This window comes from Pinus tabuliformis, chromosome Q, assembly GCF_031772625.1.
Source record: "Pinus tabuliformis cultivar Carrire ecotype Pingquan chromosome Q, CPIR1, whole genome shotgun sequence".
Lineage (NCBI taxonomy): Eukaryota > Viridiplantae > Streptophyta > Pinopsida > Pinales > Pinaceae > Pinus > Pinus tabuliformis.
In genome coordinates this window covers 461,398,234-461,409,518 of record NC_142296.1, presented here as the reverse complement: position 1 = coordinate 461,409,518, position 11,285 = coordinate 461,398,234, and positions in this window count along the sequence as shown.

The following is an 11,285-nucleotide window of genomic DNA, read 5'->3' as shown; positions in this document are numbered from 1 at the left end:
AAGGTGTTAACAAATGATTACTTAACGCTCAGAGGGGATTTGAGTGGATAGAGGCCAGAAGCCAGAGAGCCTGAAAGGGAAACCGAACAGAGGAGCACCGATTGGTTTAAAAGCCACTGAATGGAAGAGACAGAGACAGGAAGTTTCGAGACAGAGAGCGAGAGGGAGAGTCTGTGTACTCAGTAAGACTTGAGGGATTCAAGCAAAACCCTATTATTTGTTCCTGTTGTGTTGAGACTCAATTTGAACTCAAATTTGTAAAAACCCTACTCTTGAAGACCTAATAGAGGGGTCACCACTGAAAGCTGGACCAGGAGACATAGCCCAAGAGTTTTGGGTGAACTCCTTGATTATTTTTTGTGTTATATGTGTATCTGTTATGCTTCTATAACTACTTCATTATCTATGTTATTCACAATATTTTCGATCCATTGCACTAATTAATATAGGCAAATCCATGCACATGAGTCTATAATACCTTAATATTAGTCAAAGATCTCATTTTCAGATCAAGTGGTATCAGAGCTTTAGGTTTGCTAAGGTTAGACAAGCTTGTGTTGGATTTTGTATGCTAACTAGGTCAAAGCTCAAATGGGGAAAAGGAGAACTTTTTGAGACTAATCCAGAGAATGGGAGAGTCTATTCTCATAGGAGAATGGCAAAAGAAACTCCACGGGAATCAGAAGCCCTATTCATGGAAATTTTTATGGCCATGCAAGACATGGTGGAAGAGATGTATCGGGAGTTTAAGAAAGGTCAAGGTGAAAGCACTTGAGCATCTCAACCAGATAAAGGAGCAGAGGAACCTCTTCTAGTTGCCCATCCAGAAGGCAAAGGAAAAGAAGAGAAACCTTCTCCACCATCTTCTCCATCATCACCATTCTCATCATCTTCTTCACATAAAACTAGCCCTAAAAAGAAAAAGAAAAAAACTTCTTTGATTAAATTAGATGTAAAGTTTGATTTGCCAATTTATGATGGAGAATTAAATGCAGAAATGTTGGACAACTGGATTAGATAGATTGATGTATATTGTAGGTTGCATAACATTGATTTAGAAAGGAGAAATATTCATCTGGCTAGCCTTTGCCTTGGAGGAATGGCACTAGTGTGGTGGGAAGGCAAGACACAAGCTGATCTGAAGAAGCATGGTAAAATTCTTTCTACCTGGAATGAATTTGTTTCTACCATTAAAAAAAAAATCTATCCACTAGCTTATATGTAGCAAGCAATAACGAGTTGGCAAACTCTTCGCCAATTAAAGGGGCAAAGTGTACAAAGTTATACCCAAGAATTTAGAAAAAGAGCTTTAACTCTAGGCATATCTCTAGACTCACCTGAAACTTTGTTGAAGTATATAGGTGGTCTGCATAGCTATTTGAAGCACACCATTCTCATGTTTAATCCCACTAGCCTAGATGATGTATCAGTTCAGGCTACACATCTAGAAGCTAGAGGCAAGAATGTGAACCTAGAGATTGGGGGATCATCAAAACCCTCTGCATGCAAGAGCAAGGAAAAGAATAAGTTGAAATGGAAAGAGAGGAAGACAAATGTTGTACAAAAGGACAAACCTTCACGCACTCACTGCAAGAAGGATGGACACGATGATGAACACTGCTGGTCTTTGCATCTGGAGCTGAAACCTAACAAGTTCGGTGGTAATAAGAAGAAGACTATTGCTGCTATTAAGAAGGACTTGGGGTTAGACTCAAGTGATGAAACAACAATCAAAACCATGGGTATAAAAGGTAAAAATTTTGAAGCATCTACAAGTAATTCTGCACAACCTATTGATAATGAAGATAATGAGAGGAAAAGACATGAGCTTTTTCATATTAGAGTTATTTCCAAGCATCAAAAGATTGATACTTTATTTGATAGTGGATCACAAGTAAACTTGATTTCTGAAACAATTGTAAAGAAGTTGGGCTTACTAACAACACCTCACAAGAAGCCATATCCATTAGGTTGGGTATGTGATAAGGCAAAGCTACAAGTGACTAGACAATGTAAACTTAGCTTTGCTATTGGTCAACATTTGTAGATGAGGTTGGGTTAGATATAGTTCCCTTGGATATATGTGGTATTGTTTTAGGAAGTCCTTACTTGTATGATAGAAAAGCCATTTTCTATAGAGTTGAAAATAAGTATCAACTCACTAAAGATGGAATAGAATATATTGTAAGAGCTCATAAACTCAAAAATAACTATTGTCTCATAAACTCAGGGCAGATGAAAAGAATTGTAAATTCATGCAAGCAATTTTTACTAATGGTTGTAAAGGAAAATACCCCTGATGAAACCAATGTATTTGAAGGTTGTGATGCTAAACAGAAAGTTGATTTAGACAAAGTTGTTTCAGAATATGATATCCTATTTCAAGAACCTAAAGGTCTGCCACTTAAAAGGGAAATAGTACATGATATTCATTTGCAGCAAGATGCTCCATTGCCTAACATTAGAATGTACAAGTTATTCTCTTTAGAGAATATAGAGATCAAGAAGAAGGTACAGGAGCTGCTCGATAAAGAGTTCATAAGACCAAGAACATCACCATGTAGATCTCCAATCATGTTGGTGAGAAAGAAAGATGGTTCGTGGAGGATGTGCATTGATTACAGAGCATTGAATAAAATAATGATCAAGAATCATTATCCTCTTCTTTGCATTGATGATCTATTAGATCAACTGAAAGACGCAGTTTACTTTTCCAAGTTGGACTTGCATAGTGGTTATCATTAGGTCAGAGTTGCAGAACAAGATGCATGGAAGACTGCTTTCAAGACAAAGCAAGGGTTGTATGAATGGTTGGTTATGACTTTGGCTTAACTAATGCTCCTACCACTTTCATGAGAGTTATGAATGATGTACTCAGACCTTTTATTGATGATTTTGTAATTGTATATCTAGATGACATTCTTGTTTTCAGTAAAACATGGGAAGAACATTTGAAGCATGTAAAGTGGACTTTAGATGTTTTGAAAAGAGAAACTCTCTATGTGAAGTTATCAAAATGTGAATTTGGCAAAACATCTTTAAATTATTTGGGTCATATTGTAGGGGGTGGTGAATTGAAAATAGATCCCTCTAAGGTTGAAGTCATTGTGAACTGGCTTAAACCCAAATCTGCTACAGAATTTAGGAGCTTCCTAGGAGCATCACAATATTGGAGAAAATTTATTGCTAACTTTTCATTGGTTGCAGCTCCCTTACATGCTTTAACAGGATTGAACAAGGTGCTTCAGTGGGGAGGCAAACAGCAGAAAGCCTTCAATACCTTGAAAGAAAAAATTAGTACAGCACCAGTACTAGCACTGCCAAATCTTCAACGACCATTTGAGATTGAAATAGATGCCAGTGACTATGCCATGGGAGCAGTGTTGATGCAACACGGTAAACCCATATGCTATCATTATGAGACATTTAATTCTGCAGTAGTTAATTATCCCACATATGATAAATAATTGTATGCATTAGTGCAGAGTGTGAAAAAGTGGAAACATTACCTATTGGGCAAAGAAATGATTATACATACAGATCATCAACCGCTTCAATATTTTTACTCACAAACTAAATTGCAGCAATCAATACATTATTGGTGGATGGGTTTCCTACAGAAATTTCATCTTGTCATCAGATATAAGAAAGCAATACACAATAAGGTTGCAGATATGCTATCAAGACCAATCATAAATGCATCTACTATACTTAAGCATAATGCAGTATTGCATGAAAGCTACATTGAACAATATGCTTAAGATGTAGATTTTAAAGAAGCATATGCAACTTTAAGTCAAGGCAAACAAGTAGAAGAATTGGATTATCATGTTAAGTACCAACTCTTATATCATTTGGGAAAGTTATGCATTCCTCAAATTGAAAGAGTCAAATTAATCCGAGAAACACATACTTCTCTAATATCAGGTCATTTTGGTGTAAGTAAAATAGTTGCACAGCTACAAAGGTTCTATTATTGGCCAAGAATGTATGAAACAGTTTCTAGATATATTAAAGGGTGTACCATGTGTGCTGCAAGCAAGCCCAGTAATATAAAATTAGGCTTGTACACTCCACCTCTAGTTCCCTCTCGTCCTTGGGAAAGTGTTTGCATGGACTTTGTTGGGGAGCCAAAATCTAGAAAAGGTCGTGATTATTTATATGTTATTGTGGACAGGTTCAACAAAATGTGTATTTTAATACCTTGTAACAAGTAGATTACAGCTGAACAAACAGCGAAGTTGTTCTTTCAAAATGTATGGGTTCATTTTGGGTTACCTACTTCTATTGTATCTAATCAAGATTCCCAATTTGTTGGGAAGTTTTGGTCAAGTTTGTGGGAATTGATGGACACCAGATTGAAGAAGAGAACATCATTTCATCCACAAACAGATGGAAAAATAGAAGTGGTCAACAGGATAGTGATCTAGTTGCTTAGGGGCTATTGCAACAAGCATCCCAAGCTTTGGGATGAACATTTGTGATACGTGTAACATGCTTACAATCATGCCAAGCACTCTTCTACACAGAGATCTCCTTTTGAGACTCGTTTTGGTTTTACACCATAGTCTCCCTTGGATTTTGTCTTTAGTAAAGACATAGCAGTTGATGGACACAGTGATGTGGACAAAGCAACCAAGTTCATTGAACAGATCCAAGAAATTTACCAGGCAGTACAAGAATAGCTGGAAAGAAGCCAGGCCAAGTACAATGCAAGGAATGAAAAGCATCGAATTGAGCATAGCTTCCAAGTTGGTGATCAAGTTTGGCTGTACACCAACAAAGACAGAATGCAGGCTAAAGGTAAGAAGCTGAAAGAAATAAGGTATGGGCCTTTCAAGATACTTGAGAAAATTTGTGAAAATGCTTTTCACCTTGATTTGCTAGATTATATGCATATCTATTCAGTCGTTAATGCAGAAAACTTGAGACTGTATGAACCTTCATTGATTGAAGATCCCAAAGAGCAAAGTCAGTTGCCTTCTATTGATGATCTGTTGCCTGAATATCTCAATGAGTTGCAGGAAGACACAGTTCTGGATAGGAAGGTGAGAACTACGTGCAGAGGGGATGTTGAGTACCTGAGAATTGGACTCAAAGGTTCAAAATCAAGCAGTGCAAGATGGATAGAGATTGGACAAGTGAGGAAGTTGTATCCTCACTAGATCGATGCTTAAAAACCAACTTTTGTTGGTCCAAAATATTTTCAGTGGGAAGGTGTGATCCAAAAGGGATCCTAGAAACCCTCTAAGTCTTTAAATATCAAAAACTATCACAAAGGATGAACCTTTAAAAATGGCAGATTACACTATCGAGCAAGAAAAAACATGAAGAAATGATGAGAACAAAGCTATCGGCGGCTTAAACAACTTTGCATATGAGTCGTCAGATCTGGCCGATCAATGGTCTAGACCCAATTGGCATATCACAATCAGTGGTGGCAAGTGGAGGCTATTGGAGGTGGCCATATGACAGTTATAATAGTGATCAGTGCAAGTCAATGAGGACCATTGATCAAGCACACAGATCAACGAACCAGGTTAACTCGCGATATCACATCAGAAGAATACAAAGGAGCGCTTACCAACGGCCCAAGGACTATGTGATATGCAATTGCGATATATCGCATCGGAGCAATACAAAGGAGTGGGGCCAATACAATTGTGATTTGCGATAAAGCCAGACCCAACAAGTCTTATCGGTAGAAATATATATCTTTTGAGTTCCCTAAAAAGGAGTTTTTGTATCTAAAATCATAGTTTCGTAAATAAACAAAAATCAAAGGAAATTCGATGAAGCCGAACCCAAAATGGTTTATATATGCAGTGATATACATTTTGAGTTCCATATAGAGAAGGATTTCTAGCGGGCTTCCGGTGGTAAGTGGTATTGGATGGGCTCGGCCCGAGCCCATACACTGGTTGCCACATGGTTCGGTGCCAGAGAGAGAAAACCACCTTTTTGGGTAGGTAATCTTCATGCGCATAAGCCACTCAAAATCAATAGTAACCGTTGGATCACGATCACTTGTGATAGTGCCCAAATATGGATCTGAAAGGATTATAGGGCGAGATTGATAATATTTCAAGTCCGATAGGAAGCATTTTACAACATTCTCTATGTATTTCTTTGTGTAAATAGAGAAAACGATATTTTGGGATTTCAACGCACCAATGGTCCCTTCCATTGCCAAATAAGTGGCCACCTTCCCTACAGGCGTTAACAAATGATTACTTAAGCTTAGAGGGTATTTGAGCGGACAGAGGCCGAGAGCCAAAGATCCCGAAAGGGAAACCAAATAGACAAGAGTCAATTGGTTTAAAAGACGCTGAATGACAAAGACAGAGACAGTCAGTGTCGAGACAGAGAGAAGACAGAGACAAAGAGTGAGAGGGAGAGTCTGTGTACTCAGTAAGACTTGAGGGATTCAAGCAAAACTCTATTATTTGTTCTTGTTGTGTTGAGACTCAATTTGAGCTCACATTTTTAAAAACTCTGCTCTTGAAGACATAATAGAGAGGTCACCACTAAAAGCTGGACCAGGAGACATATCCCAAGAGTTTTGGGTGAACTCCTTTATTATTTGTTGTGTTATGTGTGTATCTGTTATGCTTCTATAAGTACTTCATCGTCTATTTCATTCGCAATCTTTTTGATCCATTGCAATAAGTAATATAGGCAAATCCATGCACATGAGTCTATAATACCTTAATATTAGTCTAAGATCTCATTTTCAGATCAACATACGCATCATCTGGAATGGTAGACGATGAGCTAGCAGATGGAAAATCTATTGATGTTGAGACCAGGGCTTCCGACGAAGGAGGTACGATAGAAGCACACACAAAAACCTCAGAAAACATTTTCCTGTGAGGAACTCAAGGATCACAACAGGTAAAGGATATGGCCCTTTGAGTTTGTCATCTCAACATTGAGGGGAGGGATCATGATGGTGGGACCAGAGTCCCCATATTCTGGTGTACTACGAGTACCAAAATCCACAGGTAAAGGAGTAGATGATCCACTACGAGTGGCCTCATATTTGCAAAGCGCTTGAAGGCAATCACAAAATTTGTCAAGATGAGGGAAACAATGGGAATAATGACCATAATTATCACACAAGGAACAAGGGTGATATGTGCACAACATTTTGAGTTTCTTGGCTAGTCCCAATGGACCTCAGGGATATTTGACTCAGGGAACATTTCATGAACCAAAGGTTTGAGATGAGCAAGCTCAGGACAATTATTAGTGGCATGCCCAAAAAACTTACACAAAGTGCACAGAGGTGTTGGCTTTAGAGCTTTGGGAGCTGGAGGTGCTTGGGGAGCCTTGTCCTTAGGTTCTTTCCTCTTGGCTTTGCCCCCCTGTTCAGATTCTTTCGCAACAATAGTGGATTCCTATTGAGGTTGCGTTGGAACTGGAGCAGTGAGAGGGATCGTAGGGACTGGTTGAACCAGGGTCAAAGCATGACATGGTCTTAGCTGACCAGGCGGGGTTCTTGCAGGGTGATGAATGTACCATACTATGATCCCCAAATCCATATTAGGGATGACCAGCAAAGCCATGATAGGGACAGAAAAGATTCCTGGAGGAGGAAACAAGAAAGGTATCTAGCCTGCAGGGTAATGTCCCAGGGAAACATCTCCTGGATGGTTGAGACTTGGAGGAACAATTCTTGGTGGGAACAAAGGAGAGGTACCCACAAATGGAGGAGGTCCTAGGGGGTGGCTCTAGATGGCTCGATTGAGGTGGGAACAACAGGGTGTTAAGGAGTTGGTTGTTTTTCATATGTACCATACTGCTTACAAGCAACCCGTGATGCTTGTAACATGTAAACAATCAAAGATCTAGGCTCTAAGATGAGAGGGGGAGGACCAAGGAAAGCACCCAACGATGAGGAATCTTTGTAAACTCTAGGTGAAACACTAGTGGGAGAAGTGGAAGAATTCTTATTAGACATCGAAAAGACAATGGACTCAGGGGAGGTCATGGATGTCGGCTCGTAGTATGTCAATTGATCGATGGTGGTGATCTTCCCTTCATGGAGGAAGCACATCTTACAGAAAACTACAAATATGATGGCTAACATGGCATATGTGTAATTACGACCTAAGAGAATATTGTAATCTAAAGGGACATCAATAACCTTGATGTCTACATGAATAGTTTTTCCCGCAAGAGTCACTAGACAATTGCTATACATGTCGAGAGGCTAGGAGGAGTGACCGTCCCAAGAATGCAAAGTGATGGTGGATGGGGAAATTTCAGGTGACTTAAGTTGTTTCCAAATGGTAGAGAACATCACACAGGTGGATTCACCTTCGTTAATAATGCATAGTGAGATGATGGCATTACGGACTCGGACTGGTCTCTGGAAAGCAAGGGATGAAGGTAATGGGGGATGTTCTGATGTATCAAATGGGAAGATAATCAAATGATCATTGGAAGGATCTACTGCACCCAAAGTAGTTAGGAGAGATTTATTTTGAAATGGGCATGACTAGAGCACCTCCAGTGTTGACATGGCAATAGGTGGTTGCGCCAAGTCATCTACTATACTGTATGTATGGGAAGCTCAGTTAGAAGCCATGTTACGACATAATGGTCCCTTTGGGATCTTAGGAATTGACTCAACTTTAGGCTGAGGGATATGTAACAAATCAGTTGGTGTCATAAGAGGCTCAGTAGATGCTTTGGTTTTGGACTCAGTGATGGACGAAATTGATGGCTTGTCATATTAACGTGACTAAGTTTGCAGGTTGATATCAGAGGGATTGACCTCATCAAAATTCATCATGAGGATCTGGTAGTCACAAGGACCAGAAGGTTGGGGGGGATGGGATACTTGACTTGGCTGAGTTTGAGCAGCAAGAAATCCTTGTTGAGGGAAAGGATTTGTAGGCACTGCCAGTTGATATGGCATAGAATTTTGAGGTGATTGTTGGATGGGTGATTGACCTCTAGAAGTTGCTTGAGCTTGCCATGTTTGTCACATTTGGTGTAAGAGAGGACACTCATGTGTATAATGGCCATGTACACCACAACATGCACAAGACTTGTTCATATGAATAACCTTATTCTTCTTGGGATGACTACCTTGTTGCTAGTTGTTGGTGTTACGTCGGTTCCCCTGGGGTTCACTAGGTTGATTACCTTGATTACTCTGGTTACCCTTGTTACCCTTCCCCTTATTCTTTTTCTTTGAATTTTGGGGATTGGTCATACTTTTTTATATAAACACTTTACCTTGAGAGGGCGGTGGTTGTTGGGGTTGAGGATGAATGGGAGGCTGCAGCGCTAATGATTGAGGGGCTAGGGTGCTCGGCTGTGCATAGGGATAAGATGGTGGAGGGGAAACAGTTTCATAGAAAGGTTGATCATTGGCTGGCCTTGAAAACATGTTGCTAGAATGAGGGACATAAGTGTTGGAGGAACTGGTGCCCCCTGCATATAACTATAACTTTGCTGAGTATATGGGTGAAGGATGTGAAATGGATCCAACGACACTGTCGGTGGCATGAGATGCCCCCAGTGCATTGGCACCTCCAAGATAGGGGAGGTTTGGAATGACAGTATAGACATAAACAGATTGCGCATAAATCAAGTCATATCTCAGAGAGGTTTGGAGAGCTTCTTCCTTTGTTTGAGGAAAATGGGACGCGACATCTTTGGAAATGGGTGATAAAAGTCTCCTAAGAAACCAATAAATATAGAATTGGTCTTCGAAGGGTGGGGCACAACATGTGCTCCTCCCTCTACACCATTCCTGAACATGATTAAAAAGACAGGTGGTAGAGGACTGACATAATGAGGTCAATAACTCCATGCCAGTGTCATATCAAAGAGGTAACTAAAATTATGAGAGGAATTCTTTAGCAAGCGTCATGAAAATGGAATAAGATGCAGCGGGCTGGTCTACATACCATTTTGCAGCATCTCCAGTGAGCATGCGTTGGAACAACCGAAGATGATTGGAGTCATCAATAATGAAATTGGATGAACACCACATATGGAAGAAGAAGATGTGATTACTAGGGTCCTCTCTAGAATTACCCTCAAACTTTGGGATGTCAGAGGGAAGCTTAGTCAGCATAACAGGCCAACTGGCATCATGGTGTATTGGGTCATTTACCAACTGGCTAAAATATGGGAGACTTAACCCAGCCATAAAGGGTAGCATAGGAGCTATCATTACGGTTCCTGAGATGTTTCTGCTAGATGTGACCACCGGGGTAGAACCAGAGCCAACACTAGGTTGGGTTCCTACACCAACAGTAGGTCCAGACATGGTGATAATATGTGGTGCAGGAGGCTCAGAATCAAACGAGGAATCAGATGAACTAGGATAAGAGTCAGTATGAGGACTCGAGGGACTATGAACTCAAACCCTATGGGGAGGAGTAATATGCCCAAGCGGAAATTGAAGATGAAGGCCTAAGAGTCTCCGCGATAGATGCCTTGGTGTCGCAATGGTGGTACGACACAAGTGACATGGAAATGTGAAGGGAGATCAACCATATGTTTTTGTCTTTGAGTGGGGAGATAAATTAATTAATTTAAGTCTTGGCTTAGCTGTGTAAACCAAGCGCCCTTTGCTTAAAGTGTGCTTGTGTGTGCAAGTTGGTTTATTAATTAAGCCTGGATCGTGTTTGAAAAAAGAAATTTTTTTTTTTGAAATTAACTAAAATTAAAAACAAAAATGAACAACAAATTAATTAACTAAACCACACTCAAACTGGGTTTGCAAACATTGTGTTGGTTGGTGATGAAATCAACTGAAAACACACTAAAAAAGGCCAAGAGATCTAAGCATCGGTGTGACTAGGATCAAATGACACTATGCTGCTGGAAAATGGTGCGGCAACAGCAAAAAATGAGAGAGGAAAATCGTTGCAAAAAGACAGGGAGATGGGTGTGAAACCTAGTGCAACAAATGGACCCTAAGGAAAATGACCAAACAAGGTTTAAGATGAAACTTTGGATGGAAACAACCTATCTTTGAAGAGCTGAAACAGAAAGGTACATATCTAGAAAAAATTGGTTGAAAGCGCTGCACAAACTCAGACTTCTTACTCAACTAAACTCCTCCTATAAAGGTGGAAGCATACTAGAAGCCCTGACGGGCTAAATTCCACTTCGATGAGGAAAATAGAGTAGATCAAGGCCTCAGCGGGATAGGACAATGGTTAACCAACCCAGCAGACAACTCTTAGCAAAAACCCATAAACATATCTGAAAAAATCCTAGAAACCCTAAAAATTGTAGGTAATGACTTGATTCCT